The sequence below is a fragment of the Heterodontus francisci genome, chromosome 5 (genome assembly GCF_036365525.1).
Source record: "Heterodontus francisci isolate sHetFra1 chromosome 5, sHetFra1.hap1, whole genome shotgun sequence".
NCBI classification, from domain to species: domain Eukaryota; kingdom Metazoa; phylum Chordata; class Chondrichthyes; order Heterodontiformes; family Heterodontidae; genus Heterodontus; species Heterodontus francisci.
The window spans coordinates 33,623,969-33,645,203 of NC_090375.1; the positions used below are offsets into that span (position 1 = coordinate 33,623,969).

At 43.7% G+C, this 21,235-nt stretch overlaps 1 protein-coding gene across 4 annotated transcripts in view; it reads right to left on the reverse strand.

The window, feature by feature from the left end:
- Positions 1-21,235, reverse strand: part of LOC137369804 (focal adhesion kinase 1) — a 717,355-nt gene that overhangs the window by 506,828 nt on the left and 189,292 nt on the right. For 2 of the 4 annotated variants that reach the window (XM_068031301.1, XM_068031300.1), the window contains exon 2: positions 14,230-14,256. The exons of 1 other annotated variant lie outside the window; for it this stretch is intronic. The gene's annotated coding sequence lies outside the window, so the exon portion shown is untranslated. Of the gene's footprint in view, positions 1-7,601; positions 7,625-14,229; positions 14,257-21,235 lie in introns of those variants that run through there. One more of the 4 variants, XM_068031303.1, reaches the window with a different exon arrangement.

A 21,235-nucleotide genomic window follows, 5' to 3' on the forward strand; every position in this document is an offset into this window, starting at 1 on the left:
AAGAAACTCAAAGGAACAAAATCCGACAAATCCCAAGGACCTGATGGCCTACATCTCAGCGATCTAAAAGAGATAGCTGCAGAGATAATATATGTGCTGGCTATGATTCCCAAAATTCCCTAGATTCTGGAAAAGTCCAATCAGATTGGAAGTTAGCTATTCAAGAAAGGAGGGAGAGAGAAAACAGGGAACTGCAGGCCAGTTAGCCTGACATCAGTCATTGGAAAATGCTGGAATCTATACTTAAGGAAGTCTTAACAATGCACTTAGAAAAGCATAGTATGATTTGAACAAGTCAACATGGTTTTACGAAATCCTGTTTGACAGATTTATTAGAATTTTTTGAGGATGTAACTAGTAAGGTAGAACCAGTAGCTGTCAAATATTTGGATTTCCAAAAGGTGCCACATAAAAGGTTAATAAGAGCTCATGGAGTTGGCAGTGATCTCTTAGCATGGATAGAAGTCGGCAGGCTGTGACTAGTGGAGTGCCGTAAGGATCAGTGCTGGGGCCTCAGCTATTTACAATCTATATTAATGACTTAGACAAGAGTAGGGACAAAGGAGGAAAGTTATGCGTGGAGTCAAGAGAAAATGGGTGAGATTCTAAACGAGTACTTTGCATCGGTATTCACCGAGGAGAGGGACATGACGGATGTTGAGGTTAGGGACAGATGTTTGATTACTCTAGGTCAAGTCGGCATAAGGAGGGAGGAAGTGTTGGGTATTCTAAAAGGCACTAAGGTGGACAAGTCCCCAGGTCCGGATGGAATCTATCCCAGGTTACTGAGGGAAGCGAGAGAGGAAACAGTTGGGGCCTTAACAGATATCTTTGCAACTTCCTTAAACACGGGTGAGGTCCCGGAGGACTGGAGAATTGCTAATGTTGTCCCCTTGTTTAAGAAGGGTAGCAGGGATAATCCAGGTAATTATAGACCGGTGAGCCTGACGTCAGTGGTAGGGAAGCTGCTGGAGAAGATACTGAGGGATAGGATCTATTCCCATCTGGAAGAAAATGGGCTGATCAGTGATAGGCAATATGGTTTTGTGCAGGGAAGGTCATGTCTTACCAACTTAAGAGAATTCTTTGAGGAAGTGACAAAGTTGATTGATGAGGGAAGGGCTGTCGATGTCATATACATGGACTTCAGTAAGGCGTTTGATAAGGTTCCCCATGGTAGGCTGATGGAGAAAGTGAAGGCGCATGGGGTCCAAGGTGTACTAGCTAGATGGATAAAGAACTGGCTGGGCAACAGGAGACAGAGAGTAGCAGTGGAAGGGAGTTTCTCAAAATGGAGACGTGTGACCAGTGGTGTTCCAGAGGGATCCGTGCTGGGACCACTGTTGTTTGTGATATACATAAATGATTTGGAGGAAAGTATAGGTGGTCTGATTAGCAAGTTTGCAGACGACACTAAGATTGGTGGAGTAGCAGATACTGAAGGGGACTGTCAGAGAATACAGCAGAATATAGATAGATTGGAGAGTTGGGCAGAGAAATGGCAGATGGAGTTCAATCAGGGCAAATGCGAGGTGATGCATTTTGGAAGATCCAATTCAAGAGTGAACTATACAGTAAATGGAAAAGTCCTGGGGAAAATTGATGTACAGAGAGATTTGGGTGTTCAGGTCCATTGTTCCCTGAAGGTGGCAACGCAGGTCAATAGAGTGGTCAAGAAGGCATACGGCATGCTTTCCTTCATCGGACGGGGGTATTGAGTACAAGAGTTGGCAGGTCATGTTACAGTTGTATAGGACTTTGGTTCGGCCACATTTGGAATACTGCGTGCCGTTCTGGTCGCCACATTACCAAAAGGATGTGGATGCTTTGGAGAGGGTGCAGAGGAGGTTCACCAGGATGTTGCCTGGTATGGAGGGCGCTAGCTATGAAGAGAGGTTGAGTAGATTAGGATTATTTTCATTAGAAAGACGGAGGTTGAGGGGGGACCTGATTGAGGTGTACAAAATCATGAGAGGTATAGACAGAGTGGATAGCAAGAAGCTTTTTCCCCAGAGTGGGGGATTCAATTACAAGGGGACACGAGTTCAAAGTGAAAGGGGAAAGGTTTAGGGGGGATATGCGTGGAAATTTCTTTACGCAGAGGGTGGTGGGTGCATGGAACGCTTTGCCAGCGGAGGTGGTAGACGCGGGCACGATAGCGTCTTTTAAGATGTATCTAGACAGATACATGAATGGGCAGGAAGTAAAGAGATACAGACCCTTAGAAAATAGGCGACAGGTTTAGATAGAGGATTTGGATCGGCGTAGGCTTGGAGGGCCGAAGGGCCTGTTCCTGTGCTGTAATTTTCTTTGTTCTTTGTTCTCTTTAATGTATCTACGTTTGCTGGCAATACAAAGCTAGGTGGGAATGCAAACTATGAGGAGGACAGAAAGAGGCTGCAAAGAGATACAGACAGGTTAAGTGAGTGGACAACAAGGTGGCAGATGGAGAATAATGTGGGGAAGTGTGAGGTTATTCACTTTGGTCGTAAGAATAGAAAAGCAGAATACTTTTTAAAAGACATGAAACTTCTAAATGTTGATGTTCAGAGAGACTTGGGTGCACAACGTTAGTATGCATGGAAAGCAAGCAATTAGGAAAGCAAATGGTATGTTGACCTTTATTGCAAGGGGATTGGAGAACCCAATTTACTCAGCCTCTCATCATAGGACAACCCTCTCATCCCAGGGACCAATCTAGTGAACCTCTGCTATACTGCCTCCCATGCAAGTATATTCTTGCTTAAATATGATTGCAATAGGTCATTCAGCCTGTCGAGCCTGCTCTGCCTTTCAGTTAGATCATGGCTGATCATCTACCTCAATGCCACTTTCCCATGCTATCCCCATATCCCTTGATGTCATTAGTTGTTATAATAAGTCTTAAAACGTGAAATTTTGTTGTATAATTCTTTAAATTGGTCTGAGGGTTCTATTTCATAATGTTAACAGTCTCACTGAGGTTGTAACAGCAGAGATTGACAGATTTTTGGTCTCTCAGGGAATCAGTTTAGTTACATCTTGCTACAATTGCACAGGGCTTTGGTGAGAATACACTTGGTATACTGTGAAGTTTGGGTCTCCATATTTAAGAGATTGTTTCCTCTGTATGGGGAATCGAGAACAAGGGGGGTGGGGGGGAGGGGAGTTTCAGTTTAAGGGGCCAGTAATTTAAAACAGAAGACTGAGATGAAGAGATATTTCTTCACTCAAAGGGTTGTGAATTTTTGGAATTCTCTACCCCAGAGGGCTGTGTTTGCACCATCATTGAATATATTGGTTTTATAACATGATTGGTTTTATAAAAGTGATTTTTAAAAGTTGAAGATGGAGTCAGAGAAGTCAGGTGACCTCACATCAACTCTGGTTAAGTCTAGACAGAAATCTTGGTTACAATGACAACAGAGAACACAGATCATAGACTTTATTTTTGAAAAACAGAGACTGCTGGGGGTATAACACCTGAAGAACAATGGATTTCACCCTCCCAGGCTTTTGGCTCGTAAACAAAGAGTCAGTGATTCTGAGAATGCAAATGTGCATGACAGCTGCTAATACCTGGAAACAATGGAAGGCCCAGGTGGCTCTGCTGAAGCAGGCTTCTGGACTTTGCATATTGGAAAAGGACAATGAGTTTTTTGATTCCAGATAAATTTAACAGATTTTCTGAAGCAGACAGGCCGTAAGAAAGGAAGACAACCAGCGGTGGCAGCCTTAAGGGTGAGAGAGAACACGCCCTCAGGAAAAAACTGATACAGCAAGAGACTGCGAAGACTTGAACCTGTTTTGAAAGTCGAGGTTTGCGGAGAAGTAAAAAACCAACAAGATCACCAGGGATCACCTTATTCACAGACATCCAGGTTAAAAGTGTTCATAGAAGTGAGAAAAGAGGACATTGATTTTGAGTAAGGTCTGGAAGCTCTGGCCCATTGCAAAAGGGAGGAGTTTTGGACTTTTAACAAAGATATTGCCATCAAAGAGGACTGTGTAACGTATAAGTGAGGTGTGAGGTTTTCAAGTGCTTTAATAAGTAAAGAAAATACCTTTCTTTGTAATATGGGGTATCAGCTACTTACAAAGTACTATTTAGTTAACGCGGATTTCTTTTAGTTTAGTTACATAGGAGCAGGAGTAGGTCATTCATCCCGTCGAGCCTGCTCTGCCATTCAATTAGATCATGGTTGATCATTGACCTCAACACCACTTTCCCACTCCATATCACTTGATATCATTAGTTGTGATAATAAAAGTCTTAAAATGTGAAATTTTGTCATGTAATTCTTAAAATTTGGTCTGAAGGTTCATATTTCGTATTTTGATGTTAACAGTCTCACTGAGGTCGTAACAGCGAAGATTGACAGACTTTTGGTCTCTCAAGAAATTAGGGGATTTGGGGAGTGGGTGGGAAAGTGGAGTTGAAGCCCAAGATCAGCCATGATCATAACGAATGGCGGAGCAGGCTCAACAGGTTGTATGGTCTACTCCTGCTCCGATTTCTTATGTTCTTAAAAGAGTTGCACAGCAGGACTGCTTTAGAGTCGACAACAGTTGCACAAAGCGTGATCCAGGACTGGCATCTCTGGTACCTCATCACAGCCAATATAAAAGCTGCTTCTGTGATACAATTTTTTTCTCTGGTATTAATGGCAGTCTGACTTAGCTGGTAGCACTCTCGCCTCTGGCTCAAAATCGGAGGTTCAAGTCCCAATCCAGATCCTTATCATATAGTCTAGACTGACATTTCAGTTTCTGAGGGAATGCAATATTGTTAGATTGCCTCCTTTTGGATGGTAAGTTACGCAGAGGCTTAGACTGCTCGTCTATGAGCACACCAAAAATCCCATGGAACTTTTTGAAGAACAGAGACTAGCTAAAATGCTCTTGCGGAGAGCCGGTGCTGGCTCAGTGGGCCAGGTGACATTCTCCTGTGCACAAGTTACCTTTTTGGTCTCTAATAGGCCCTACTCTTTCCTCCATTTTACGCTACAGTATGTCAGGTTCATATCCGACTACTTTTTGGGGGCGATGAGGGTTTCTGCCTCTGCCGCCTTTTTAGGCGGCGGGTTCTAGGTCCCCACAACTTGCTAGGTGAAACAATTATTCCTCAACTCCCCTCTAATCCTGCTACCAATTAATTCAAATCTATGGGCTTCCCTGTTTGTTGACCTCTCAGATAGAGGAAGTGGCTCTGTCTGGGACTCTTGTAATGCTGTGCGCCTCAACTGGATCTCCCCTCAGCCTCCTCTGGTGATTCCAGGGATGGGGGAATTTTAGTTACGGGGTTGAGTTGAAAGGACTGGGTTGTTCTCCTTAGAGCAGGGGAGATTGAGGGAAGATTTAATAGAAGTGTACAAGATTATAACAAGCTTAGATAAGTTAGACAAGGAAAAACTGTTTCTATTAACTAATGCTACAAGGACTAGGGGACACAGATTGAAAGTTTTGGGCAAGAGGTGCAGGGGGAGCATGAGGAAGAACTTTTCTACACAGCGAATGGTAATGACCTGGAACACGCTGCCCACAAGGGTGGTGGAAGCGGAGATGATCAATGACTCCAAAAGGAAAGTGAATGGGCACTTGAAGGAAATAAACTTGCATGGCTACAGAGATCAGGCAGGGGAGTGGGACTGACAGAATAGCTCTGTGGAGAGCCAGCATGGACTCAATGAGCCGAATAGCCTCCTTCTGTGCCATAAATGACTAACAACAAAAACAGGTTAACTAACCATTCATTAGAATGAGAAACAGCATACAAATGTGAGAAATCTGAAATAGTACATGCGCTGGAGACCTATCCATTTAATGTGCCCAGGGCCACAAACACACCCTCCATTTGAGACAGCAATTCATATGTACTTACTCGAATTTATGACACTGCATTCAGAGTGCGGACTTCTCAACTTGAGAGATTAAAAGGCTATTTTGAACACATCCATTTGTTCCCAAGTGTAACCTGACCTCCCTTTGGCCCGTCCTCCCATTACCCCTCTAATTTCTCAGTCACTGGTTTCCTACACTAGAACCATAGAAACATTTTTATTTATTTATTTATTTTATTTAGAGACACAGCACTGAAACAGGCCCTTCAGCCCACCGAGTCTGTGCCGACCAACAACCACCCATTTATATTAACCCTACAGTAATCCCATATTCCCTATCACCTCCCTACACTAGGGGCAATTTACAATGGCCAATTTACCTATCACCTGCAAGTTTTTGGATGTGGGAGGAAACCGGAGCACCCGGCGAAAACCCACGCGGCCACAGGGAGAACTTGCAAACTCCGCACAGGCAGTACCCAGAATCGAACCCGGGTCCCTGGATCTGTGAGGCTGCGGTGCTAACCACTGCGCCACTGTGCCACCCATTACAGCAACAATTCAGTCCGTCATGTCTGTTCCGGCTGAGAAGAAAAAAATAGAAACTAGCCGCCCACACTACTTCAATAAATCTCAACAAAAGCTTCAGGAACCGTTTCTTAACTTCCTGCCGGGCACTGCTGCCTTCTATTTTGAATACTTTAGCTGCATCCTCCCAATTTCTTAATAGTCACATGTATTTGTGATGTGGAGTGGTTCTGTCAGTGTCCAAGTATAGAGAAAGCGAGTTGGCATTTGTAATGGTGACATTTCATCAAAACACAATACTAATGAGGGGATCTTAGCCCATTCAGACCCACAAATGTTTTCCCAGCATTTTCTGCTTTAGTTTCAAATCCATTGCATTTGCAGGCTGGCGTTTTCGTGGAATCCCCACCCCTGCATTTTTTTATTGTTCCATATTTAACCCTCATGTTGTCATCTTTTATAATCAGGCAATTTGCAGGTCATTACCTTCTCAATAACTGACATCTGTTCATTCCCTCCCTCCCTCTCCATGTTTTTGCATATTGCTAATCTGCCTATTCTTTCTTCTGTTTTCAGTTCCAATGAAAGGTCATGTCATAGCCAGCCTTTTCTCTTGAAAATTGCTGCATGATCTGTTATTTGCAGCATTTTCTGTTCTTTAACTGTTCATTAATTTCCTTTACTGTTCGAGACCTAGCTGTGTGCAAATGTGATGTTTTGTCTTTGCCAACAGAGACCACACTTCAAAAGTAGCTTATTGGACAGGAAGTGCTTTAAGACACCCTAAAATATGATAAGAGCAAGTTTCTTCATTCTTATAAATCAGCGATAGGTAACTAACAAGGAAGCTTAACTGTTAGTAAATTAAAAACCAGCAGAATTCCTCATCGTTGAAGCTCTGAAATACAAACCTCTTGGCCACAAAGAGAGCACATTAAAAGAAACAAAAGTAACCAGAAACATTCATCCAATCACCCCCACACTCCCATCCCACCGCCCCCCGTAACCCCCCTCACTTCTCTCCCACTATCCCTTCAGAACAGTCAAAAACGTAGTTCACTTAAGTTGCAGTATATGCCAGTGGAGGACATGTCCAGGTCTCTGCTCATTTCCTTCTTTTGTGTTTGCTTTCTTATTTGATTTGTCATCACTTGCCCACATTCTATCAATAATCTACAATGAATAGTGTTTGAAATTATTCAATATTTATATTTCAAATCAAGTTTGTTTAATTAAAGTATCCAAGCTACATACCACTATTCAAGTACTGCTCACTTCTTTCAGTTTCCTCTCTGGTACTCCATGCGGTTCAAATGGATTTCCCTCTACAAACAATATAAAGTCTACTAACTATATTAATAAACCTCAAATTTCCTCTGTGTCATATCCTTCATCCTGTAAAATAATGACTTCACCATTGCTCATATGAAGTTTACATCCTTTATTTATTCCATTAGATAATTGTTTTGCTACAGAAGCTTCAAAGCAGCAGCTCCTCTATTTAATTATCTAGTATGACGCGATATGGCATTTTCTCTTTTTGCACACTCGTTCAAATAATGTAACCTTTTCTCGCCCAATGCATTAATATTTCTCCAAAGCAGCAGTGTGAATTAGCTCATCTAACAGTTGTCACAGTGCAAATTTATGAACTTGTATACAACAGCAGTGTCAGAGATTTACAACCTAGAAGAAAACTATTTCGCTCAGTGCTTCAGTGCCAGTCCCTTCCTCAAGTCCAAGATTCATGTGTAAACACAGATTGCAACATTAACTGAAATGTTATATACATTAACATACCATTATACCATAACATTATATACATAAACATACCAGAAATGTTGGGGAACGCAGGGCTAAGTGAGAGAGGAACTGAAAGAAATTAGTATTAGTAGAGAAATGGTGTTGGGGAAATTGATGGGATTGAAGGCCGATAAATCCCCAGGGCCTGATGGTATGCATCCCAGAGTACTTAAAAAAGTGGCCCTAGCAATAGTGGATACATTGGTGGTCATTGTCCAAGATTCTATAGACTCTGGAACAGTTCCTACAGATTGGAGGGTAGCTAATGTAACCCCACTATTTAAAAAGGGAGGTAGAGAGAAAACAGGGAATTATAGACCAGTCAGCCTGATGTCAGCAGTAGGGAAAATTCTAGAGTCCATTATCAAAGATTTTATAGCAGAGCACTTAGAGAACAGTGGTAGAATCGGGCAGAGTCAGCATGAATTTACAAAAGGGAAATCATGCTTGACAAATCTACTAGAATTCTTCGAGGATGTAACGAGTAGAGTTGATGATGGGGAGCCAGTGGATATGGTTTATTTGGACTTTCAGAAGGCTTTCGACAAAGTCCCACATAAGAGATGAGCATGTAAAATTAAAGCGCCTGGGATTGGGGGTAGTGTATTGCGATGGATAGAAAATTGGTTGGCAGACAGGAAACAAAGAGTAGGGATAAATGGGTCTTTTTCCAAATGGCAGGCAGTGACTAGTGGGGTACTGCAGGGACCAGTGCTAGGACCCCAGCTATTCACAATAATCATTAATGATTTAGATGAGGGGAACTAAATGTAATATCTCCAAATTTGCAGATGACACAAAACTGGGTGGGAGGGTGAGTTGTGAGGAGGATGCAGAGAGGCTTCAAGGTGATTTGGACAAGTTGAGGGAGTGGGCTAATGCATGGCAGATGCAGTATAATGTGGATAAATGTGAGGTTATCCACTTTGGTAGCAAAAACAGGAAGGCAGATTATCTGAACGGCTATAAACTGAAACAGGGGAATATGCAGCGAGACCTGGGTGTTCTCGTACACCAGTCACTGAAGGTAAGCATTCAGGTGCAACAGGCGGTAAAAAAGGCAAATGGTATGTTGGTTTTCATAGCGAGAGGATTCAAGTACAGGAGCAGGGATGCCTTGCTGCAATTATACAGGGCCTTGTTGAGGCCACACCTGGAATATTGTGTGCAGTTTTGGTCTCCTTATCTGAGGAAGGATGTTCTTGCTATAGAGGGAGTGCAGAGAAGGTTTACCAGACTGATTCCTGGGATGGTGGGACTGACGTATGAGAAGAGATTGAGTCGGTTAGGATTATATTCGCTGGAGTTCAGAAGAGTGAGGGGGGGGATCTCATAGAAACCTATAAAATTCGAACTGAACTTGACAGGGTAGATGCAGGTAGGATGTTCCCGATGGTGGGGGAGTCCAGAACCAGGGGTCATAGTCTAAGGATACTGAGATGAGGAGAAATTTCTTCACCCAGAGAGTGGTGATCCTGTGGAATTCGCTACCACAGAAAGCAGTTGAGGCCTAAACACTGTATGTTTTCAAGAAGGAGTTAGATATAGCTCTTGGATCTAAAGGGATCAAAGGGCATGGGGTGAAAGCGGGAACAGGCTACTGAGTTGGATGATCAGCCATGATCATAACGAATGGCGGAGCAGGCTCAAAGGGCCGAATGGCCTACTCCTGCTCCTATTTTCTATGTTTCTATGTAACTGAGTGCATCGTGACCTCAGACATCCGATTTAATATTTCCATTTCACAGAGTTTCGCCATATATTCCAATTACTGCCTTTTTACTCCCTTCTCATACCCTCCATGCAATACACAGACAGTAAACTGCGATAGAGAAGTGTGACGTGCAGAAAATCCATACCAGGTGTCTCTTTTTAAAAAAGACAAAATATATGATGACAATATAGAAGTTTAACTTGAAGACTGTGAAATTTTCAACTACGACTCTGGATGATGGACTCTGGACGAAAATGAAAACAAGTGGGTTCTGTTCGCACCATACCAATATACTTAAGTGTTAATTCACAGGGACATGTGAACATAGAAGCGGCAGTAAGCCATTCACCCTGTCGAGTCTGCTCTGCCATTCAGTTAGATCATGGCTGATCATCTACCTCAATGCCACTTTCACACACTAACCCCATACCCCCTGATGTCATCAGAAGGACTTCAATGTCCATCACCAAGAGTGGCTCGGTAGCACCACTACAGACCGAGCTGACCGAGTCCTAAAGGATATAGCTGCTAGACTGGGTATGCGGCAGGTGGTGAGGGAACCAACAAGAGGGAAAAACATACTTGACCTCGTCCTCACCAATCTGCCTGCCGCAGATGCATCTGTCCATGGCTGTATTGGTAGGAGTGACCACCGCACAGTCCTTGTGGAGACGAAGTCCCCCCTTCACATTGGATACCCTCCATTGTGTTGTGTGACACTACCACCGTGCTAAATGGGATAGATTTTGAACATTTCTAGCAATGCAAAACTGGGCATCCATTAGGCGTTGTGGGCCACCAGCAGCAGCAGAATTGTACTCAACCACAATCTGTAACCTCATGGCCCGACATATCCCCCACTCTACCATAACCATCAAGCCAGGAGACCAACCCTGGTTCAATGGAGTGCAGGAGAGCATGCCAGGAGCAGCACCAGGCATACTTCAAAATGAGGTGTCAACCTGGTGAAACTACAACACAGGACTATGTGCATGCCAAACTGCGTAAGCAGCATGCGACAGACAGCGCTAAGCGATCCCATAACCAACGGATCAGATTCTAAGCTCTACAATCCTACCACATCCAGCCGTGAATGGTGGTGGACAATTAAACAACTAACTGGAGGAGGTGGCTCCACAAATATCCCCATCCTCAATGATGAGGGAGCCCAGCACATCAGTGCGAAAGATAAGGCTGAAGCATTTGCAACAATCTTCAGCCAGAAGTGCCAAGTTGATGATCCATCTCGGCCTCCTCCTGAAGTCTCCAGCATCACAGATGCCAGACTTCAGCCAAATCGATTCACTCCGCGTGATATCAAGAAACAACTGAAGGCACTGGATACTGCAAAGGCTATGAGTCTTGACAATATTCCAGCAATAGTACTGAAGACCTGTGCTCCAGAACTTGCCATGCCCCTAGCCAAGCTGTTCCAGTACAGCTACAACACTGGCATCTACCCTGCAATGAGGAAAATTGCCCAGGTCTGTCCTGTAAACAAAAAGCAGGACGAATCCAATCTGGCCAATTACCGCCCCATCAGCCTACTCTCAATCATCAGTAAAGTGATGGAAGGTGTCATCAACAGTGCCATCAAGCGGCACTTGCTCAGCAATAACCTGCTCAGTGACGCTCAGTTTGGGTTCCACCAGGGCCACTCAGCTCAAGACCTCATTACAGCCTTGGTTCAAACATGGACAAAAGAGCTCAACTCAAGAGGTGAGGTACGAGTGACTGCCCTTGACATCAAGGCAGCATTTGACCAAGTATGGTATCAACAAACCCTAGCAAAACTGGAGTCAATGGGAATCGGGGGAAAACCCTCCGCTGGTTGGAGTCATCCCTATCACAAAGGAAGATGGTTGTGGTTGTTGGAGATCAGTCATCTCAGCTCCAGGACATCACTGCAGCAGTTCCTCAGGGCCGTGTCCTAGGCCCAACCATCTTCAGCTGCTTCATCAACGACCTTCTTTCAATCACAAGGTCAGAAGTGGGGATGTTCGCTGATGATTGCACAATGTTCAGCGCCATTCGCAACTCCTCAGATACTGAAGCAGTCCGTGTAGAAATGCAGCAAGACCTGGACAATATCCAGGCTTGGGCTGATAAGTGGCAAGTAACATTTGCGCCACACAAGTGCCAGGCAATGACCATCTCCAACAAGAGAAAATCTAACCATCTCCCCTTGACATTCAATGGCATTACCATCGCTGAATCCCCCACTATCAACATCATAGAGGCTACCATTGACCAGAAACTGAACTGGAGTAGCCATATAAATACCATGGCTACAAGAGCAGGTCAGAGGCTAGGAATCCTGCAGCAAGTAACTCACCTCCTGACTCCCCAAAGCCTGTCCACCATCTACAAGGCACAAGTCAGGAGTGTGATGGAATACTCTCCACTTGCTTGGATGGGTGCAGCTCCAACAACACTCAAGAAGCTCGACACCAACCAGGACAAAGCAGCCCGCTTGACTGGCACCCCATCTATAAACATTCACTCCCTCCACCACCGACGCACAGTGGCAGCAGTGTGTACCATCTACAAGATGCACTGCAGCAATGCACCATGGCTCCTTAGGCAGAACCTTCCAAACCCGTGACCTCTACCAACTAGAAGGATAAGGGCAGCAAATGCATGGGAACACCACCACCTGCAAGTTCCCGTCCAAGTCACACACCATCCTGACTTGGAACTATATCGCCGTTCCTTCACTGTTGCTAGGTTGAAATTCTGGAACTCCCTTCCTAACAGCACTGTGGGTGTACCTACCCCACATGGACTGCAGCGGTTCAAGAAGGCAGCTCACCACCACCTTCTCAAGGGCAATTATGGATGGGCAATAAATGCTGGCCTGGCCAGCAACGCCTACATCCCATGAATGAATGAATTGTTAAAAACTCCCTCTATGGCAAGTATATCCTTTCTGAGAGGAGACGACCAAAACTGTACACAATACTCTAGGTGCGGTCTCACCAAGTCTCTATACAATTGCAGCAATACATCTTTACTCCTGTACTCAAATTCCCTTGCGATGAAGGCCAACATGCTATTTGTCTTCCTAATTGTTTGGTGCACCTGCATGCTAGCTTTTAGTAACTCACGAACAAGAATACCCAGGTCCCTTTAGACATCAACACTTCTAAACCTTTCATCATTTAAATACACTGTCTTTCTTTTTTTTCTACCAAAGTGGATAACTTCACATTTATTCACATTTGAATCCATCTGCCATGTTTTTGCCCACTCACTTAGCCTGTCCAAGTCCCCCTGAAGCATCCTTGTCACAACTTACATTCCCACCTAGTTTTGCGTCATCGGCAAATTTGGAAATATTACACTGGGTCCCCACATCCAAATCATTTATACAGATTGTGAACAGCTGTGGCCCCAGCATTGATCCTTGCGGTACCCCACTAGCAACAGCCTGCCATCCTGGGAACAGCCCATTTATCCCTACTCTGTTTCCTATCTGTTAACAAATTCTTAATCCTTGCCAGTATATTACCCTCAATCCCAGGTGCTCTGATTTTATTCACTATCCTCCTGTGTGAAAATCCAAATACATCATATCCACTGGTTCTCCCTTATCTATGCTACAAGTAACATCCTCAAAAAACTCCAACAGGTTTGTCAAAGATGATTTCCCTTTCATAAATCCATGTTGACTCTGCCCAATCATATCATTATTTTCTGAGTGTCTAGTTATCCCATCCTTTATAATAGGTTCTAACATTTTCCATACTACTGACGTCAAACTAACAGGTCAGTCGTTCCCCGTTTTCTCTCTCCCTCCTTTCTTAAATAGTGGGGTTACATTTGTTACTTTCCAATCTGCAGGAACCTTTCCAGAATCCACAGAATTTTGAACGATAACCACCAATGCATTCACTATCTCTATAGCCACCTCCTTCGACACTCTGGGATGTAGCTCATCTGGTCCAGGGGATTTATCAACCTTCAATCCAGTTAATTTTTCGAGCACTACCTCTTTAATTATACTAATTTCTTTCAGTTCCTTATTTTCACAAGTCCCTTGATTCCCTAGTATTTCTTGGAGATTTTCCATATCTTCCTCTGTGAAGACAGAGGCAAAGTAATTGTCTAGTTTCTCCGCCATTTCCCTATTCTCCATCATAAAATCTCCCGTCTCTGCCTGTATGGATCCAATTCGATTTAATGTTGTGCCAATATATTTCATAAGAGAGTTCTAATTCATCACCTGAAATTGCTTCCAACATTACTACCAACAGTATTGTACCTCCGTGTTAAATAGCACATGCATTAATAAGCTTTACTTAAATTCCAGTAACAACACTTAATCTAAAACTTGTATTAAAAAATAAAATAATGCACACTCACCTGTCGGATGATATGTACTGGAAAGGTCTGCAAGAAAGAAAACATGAAATGTATTACCTTTATCACGTTTGCTTTATATTTGTGTTCTGTAGCATTGTCAGGCTTCTTTATAACATAAAACAGAAATTGAATAATTACTAATAAAGAAGTGAAGAGGAAGTAGTTGGAGTGTGGAATCCTCTGCTACAAGCAATTGTCAAAGTTAAGTCCTTCATTTCTACTGAAATGGATTAGAATAGTTGGTTAAAAAGAGCAATATTAAAAGATTATGGGGAGCGAGCAGATGTGGCTCAAAGAAAACACAAGGGGGACCAGCCTGTTTTTGTTTCCCCAACATTCTATTCAAACTATAGAACTAAAGACCTGCATATTCCATTTCCTAACACTGATGGAGCATGCATTGTAAATAATGATTTTAACCCAAGTTCTGCAGAGATAAAGACACCACTCAAAACTACAATAATCAAATCAAGATTTTTGCTTAGGTATGCAAGAGACAGTGCTATTTATAAAAAAGAAAATAAGAGTACGAAAATGAAAGGAAGCACAGGCATTCATATAGCATCTTTCACATCCCATCCCAAAGCACTTCACAGCCAATTAAGTACTTTTGAAATGTAATATTGGAAAACACAGCAATTTGTGCATATCAAGGTCCCACAAATTAGACAAATGATCACATATTACGAACATAACAAATTAAAGAGTTAGGCCATACAGTTCCTTCAGCTTGTTCCGCTATTCAACAAGATCATGCCTGATCTTCAATTTAAGAACATAAAAAATAAAGCCTACTCTGCCTTCCAATAAGATCATGGCTGATCTGATTGTGGCTTCGACTCCACTTTCCTGCTTGCCCCCCATAACTATTGACTCCTTTGTAGATCAAAAATCTGTCTAATTCAGCCTTGAATATATTCAATGACCCAGCCTCCACTGCTCTCTGGGGAAGAGAATTCCAAAGATGAACGGCTCTCTGGGAGAAGAAATTCCTTCTCATCTGTGTCGTACATGGGAGACCCTAATTCTGAAACTGTGCCCTCTAGTCCTAGATTACCCCACAAGAGGAAACATCCTCTCAGCATTACCTTGTCAAGCCCCCTCAGGATCTTATATGCTTCAATAAGATCAGCTCTCATTCTTCTAAACTCCAAGGAGTATAGTCTCAACCTGCTCAACCTTTCCTCATAAGACAACCCCTCCATTCCATGAATCAGTTGAGTGAACCTTCTCTGAACTGCCTCCAATGCAAGCATATCCCTCCTTAAATAAGATGATCAAAACTGCATGTAATACACTGGGTGTGTTCTCACCAATGTCCAGTACAATTGTAGCAAGACTTCCCAACTTAGATAAAAGCAAAATACTGCAGATGCTGGAAATCTGAAACAAAAACAAGAAATGCTGGATTCACTCAGCAGGTCTGGCAGCATCTGTGGAAAGAGAAGCAGAGTTAACGTTTCGGGTCAGTGACCCTTCTTCGGAACTTCCGGAACTTCGGAGTTCCGAAGAAGGGTCACTGACCCGAAACGTTAACTCTGCTTCTCTTTCCACAGATGCTGCCAGAACTGCTGAGTGAATCCAGCATTTCTTGTTTTTGTTCCCAACTTAGATGCTCCATCCCCTTGCAATAAATGCCAACATTCCATTTGCCTTCCTAATTACTTGCTGTACCTGCATGTTAACGTTCTGTGATTCATGTACAAGGACACCTAGATCCCTCTGTACTGCTTTTCTATTCTTCCTACCAAAGTGGATAATCTCACATTTTCCCACATTATACTTCATCTGCCAATTTTTTGCCCACTCACTTCACCTATCTATATCCCTTTACAGACTCTTTCTGTCCTCCTCACAACTTGCTTTCCTACCTATCTTTGTATTTGCTGTGTGCAAATTGGCTGCTGTATCTCCTAGTTAGCCAGTCCTCTATCCATTACCCCCAACACCATGATCTCTTATCTTGCGCAATAACCTTTTATGTGGCACCCTTATCAAATGCCTTTTGGAAATCCAAATACACATTTACTGGTTCTCCTTTTATCCACTTTGCTGTTACATCCTCAAAGAACTCTAATAAATGTCAAACAAAATTTCCTTTATAAAACAGCGTTGACTGCTTCGACTCACTTTCACACCCAATCCTCACAGCCCTCGATTCCCTCAAGATTCCCAAAAAATCTATTGATCTCAGCCTTGAATATACTCAAGGACTGAACATTCACAGCCCTCTGGGGCAGAGAATCCCAAAGATTCATAACATTCTGAGTGAAAAAACTCTCATCTCAGTAACAAGTGGCTAATCCCTTATCCTATGCACCTAATTCTAGACTTTCCAGCCAGGTGCAACAGCCAGTCAGCATCTACCCTGTCAAGCCCTCTCAAAACTTAGCAAAGATACTTGGCAAAGGACTCAGTTTTATCCCCTTATGCCCCCACCTCAATGAATTTCGCGTGCGGCATGACATTGAGCTCTTTTTCCGTTGCCTTCGCCTCCGGGATCACTTCTTTGGCCAGGAGCCCTCCCCACTGACCAGCGGACCCATTCACCTACCTCCAGTATTATTCCTGCTCCTGGCCTCTTACCCGCTCTTGCGTGTTGCTCTGGGTACCCACATAGGTCCTTGTTATGCCTGTCTTTTTGCGAGGTATGTCGAACATTCCTTGTTCCAAGCCTGCTCAGGCCCACTTCCCAAACTTTTTACGTTAGATTGATGACAGTATTGGTGCCATTTCCTGCTCTCGCCCTGAACTGGAAAACTTCATCAACTTTGCTTCCAATTTCCACCCTTGGATTCCATTCCATTCTCCCAGTTTCTCCGTCTCCAATGCATCTGTTCTCAAAACAGCACTTCTGATACATCTTCCTTTTTCCTCAACCGAGGATTCCCCCGCACTGTGGTTGGTCAGGCCCTCGACCATGTCCGACCCTTTCTGGCACTTCTGCCCTCACCCCTTCCTCTCCCTCCCAGAACCACGACAGGGTTCCCCTTGTTCTCACTTTCCACCTCACCAGCCTCTACGTCCAAAGGATCATCCTCTACCATTTTCACCGCCTCCAACGTGATGCCATCACCAAACACATCTTCCCCTTCCTTGTCACCATTCGGAAGTGACCGTTCCCTCCGCGACACCCTGGTCCACTCCTCCATCATTCCCGACACTTTGTTCCCTTCCCACGGCATCATCCTATGCAATCACAGTAGGTGAAATACCTGACCTTTTACCTTCTCTCTCCTCACCATCCAAGGCCCCAACCATTCCTTCCAGTTGAAGCAGCAATTTACTTGTACTTCTTTCAACTTAATATACTGTATTCGCTGCTCACAATATGGCCATCTCTACACTGGGTATTCTATTCGCAGATTGAGTGACCGCTTTGTGCAACACCTCTGATTAGGCACTCTACAGCCTTTTGGACTCAATAGATGTAATCATTTCAGACCATGAGCTGCATTATTTATTTATTATTTTTATTTTATTATTTTTAACCATGTGCTAGTCTTAAACTTGTTTTTTTCATGTTTTTCCTTCGGACAGAGCTGTTCATTATTCTGTCATTAGCATTCTCTCTGGACAAATGCTTTGTCTTTTCCTACAACTACTGAGCATTCCATCTGCCTTTTGTTCCATGACATCTGTCATTTAATATCACCTGCCCTCTGTCCTATCGCAGACCTTCTCTTTTGTTATTCTTTCCCCCTCCCCATTTTCACTTGCTCAAATTTCTAACCTTTGCTATTTCGGATGGAAAGTCATAGACCTGAAACGTGAACTCTGTTTCTCTCGCTACAGATCCTGCCAGACCTGCTGAGTATTTCTGTTCTCATTTCAGAGTTCCAGCATCTGCAGTATTTTGCTCTTATCCCTCTCAGAATCTTACATGTTTCAATGAGATCACCTCTCATTCTTCTAAACTCCAGAGAGCATAGGCCCATTCTGCTCAATCTCTCCACATCGGACAACCCTTTCATTCCAGGAATCAACGTAGTGAACTTTTGTTGTACACCCTCTAAGGCAAATATATCCTTCATTAGATATGGAGACCAAAACTGCACACAGTTCTCCAGGTGTTGTCTCACTCAAGCCCTGTACAATTACATCAACACTTCTTTCTTGCCTATTCACACAATCTCTCTATCGCCCTTTGTAGACTATTCGGGTTCGATTTTGTGCAGGAGGCGGGGCTCCTGGTGCCAGGCCGAAAAGGCGGGGGAATCCCACCTCCGCACTTTTTCAGCCGCCCCAGAGTAATTTTGGGGTGTAAGTTTAAGGAGGCAGGATCCCAGTCCCTTTAAAGACTTAATGGAGGTGGGGATTCCACCTCCAAGAGCTGTCGGCCAATCAGAGAGCCGGCAGCTCAGCAGTATCGGCAGCGCCACTGGGAGCGGTGGCCACTGCCAGTACTGCAGAGGCCTTGGACCCGGGCACAGTGCTGGAACCCCAGAGAAGAGGTAGATGAGGCGGGGTCGTCGGGGCTAGTCCAGATGGTCCGGGGGAGGGATGTCCCGGAAGGTGAATTAGTCCCTGTGGGGGTCCTCTGTGGGCCACAAATTGCCTATGTAAGAGGCCCCCACCTCCCCAAGGAGGGCGCCTCATTTTCCAAGGCTACCTCCTTGCACAGCAGGGACTCCCCGCTGCTAGTAAGATCCCAGCAGCGGCAGGGTGGGGGGATGGGGGGAGGGCCTTAAGTGGCCTCTGGGCAGGAAGGCCGTCATCGGCCTATCCGCCCCAGGAAGATCCGGCTTAGCAATCTGGCATTGGGTTCCGTGGTGGTCGCTGTCGCTCTGATTTTCTGCCCCTGCCATGGAACCCACTGTCAGGAGGACAACAAGATCCAGCCCTGCATGTCTTCCTCACAGCTTACTTTCCCAGCTAGCTTTGTATCATCAGCAAACACATTACACTTGGTCCTTTCATCCAAGTCAATAATATAGACTTTAATTAGATGAGGCACCAGCACAGATTCTAACAACACCAACTAGTAACGAACAGTCTGCCAACCTGAAAATGTTTATTCCTACACTGTTTCTATCCTTTAACCAATCCTCTATCCATATTACCCCCCAACACCATACACCTTTTGTGTGGCACCTTATCAAATATGTTTTGAAATATACTATATCGACTGGTTCCCCTTATCTACCCTGCTCATTATATCCTCAAAAAACTCTAATAAATTTGTCTCTCTCCAATCAACAGTGAGATTAAGCCAGTTTGTTTACAACCTTGGTGTCACACTTGACTCAGAGATGAGCTTCCAACTTCATATTCCTGCCATCACTAAGACCGCCTATTTCCACCTCGGTAACATCACCCAACTTCGCCCCATCTTAGCTCGTCTGCTGCTGAAACCCTCAGTCATTGCCTTTGTTACCTCTAGACTTGACTATTCCAAGGCAATCCTGGCTGGTCTCCCACATTCAACTCTCCGTAAAATTGAGGTCATCCAAAACTCCGCTGCCTGTATCTTTGCAACAAGACCTGCTCCCACTATCACCCCTATGCTCGCTGACCTACATTGGCTCCCGGTCAAGCAATGACTCATCCCACCATGGCCTTGCCCCTCCCGATCTCTGTAATCTCCTCCAGCCCCACAACCCTCCAAGATATCTGTGTTCCTCTAATTCTGGCCTGCTGTGCATCCCGGATTTTAATCGCTCCGCCATTTGAGGCCGTATTTTCAGTTGTCTCGGCCTGAAGCTCTGGAATTCTCTGCCTACACATCTCTGCCTTTCCACCTTGCTTTCCTCCTTTAAGACACTCCTTAAAACCTAACCCTTGACCTAATATCTCCGTATGGAACTCAGTGTCATATTTTGTTTTCTAATGCTCCTGTAGTGCCTCGGAACATTTTATTACTTTAAAAGCACTACATAAATATAAGTAGTTGTTGTCAAACACAATTTCCCTTTCATAAAACCATGCTGACTCTAATACCATAATTGTCTAAGTGCTCTGTTACCACTTCCTTAATAATGAATTCTAGCATTTTCCAAATGACTGATGTCAGGCTAATTGACCTGTATTTCCCTGTGTTCTCTTCCCGCCTCCTTTCTTGAATAATAGTGTTACCTTCCAATCCACTGGGACTGTTGCAGCATTTCAGACCCTAGCATGCAAGCCATCAGGTCTAAGGGTGGTGGCTTTCAGTTCCATTAATTTTTCCAGTACTTATTCTTTAGGAATATTAATTACCTTAAGTTCCTCACTGCTACTAGGCCTTGGTTTCCAAATATTTCTGTGATATCCTTTGTTGGTTAAAGGATGAATATTGGCCAGAATACGGAGAGAACATTCCTGTTCTTCCTCAATTAGTGACATGGGTTCTTTTATTTTCATCTGAGGGGGCAGATAGGGATTTAACATCCATCCAAAAGACATCACTTTCCACAGTGCAGCACTCCCTCATTATTCACTGAGGTTGTTAAAACAGATTATGTGATCAAGTCTTTTGAGTCAGAAGGTCATGAGTTGAAGGTCTACTCCAATGGCAAGAGCATTCCACTGATGTAAAGGAAGGGTTAATTAGTAACAGAAGTCTGCTATTAACTTGCAGTGATTTAAAATTGCACTATTAACTTTTAACCATCATTTGGCAAGTAAGTTTGATTCATAGATTGCAATTCTTGTAATACAGAAGCATTGTTTCAGTAAGAGAGTGGTCAATGTACAGAACAGATTTCCTACAGAGATGGTGGAAGGTAATATTAAATAATTAATTAATTCTAATGCAAATTAGATAGATTTCTTTCAAAAAATAAATTACTTATAGGATGTATCCCAAAAAATTTAACGTCTGGTAAACGGACATGCTTGGGAGGAGGGACAGGTGACTTTGAACCTATGGTTAACCCAAGTTTTTCTTGCCTCATGTCCGTGGGTCTCTTGGGGACTGATTGATAAGAGATTGATTCCTATGAGGAGTCAACAACTCCATTCTCATTATATCAAGCAACTACCAGGAGGGTCGAAGACAAACTAATCGCAGGAGGTCATTTTTCAT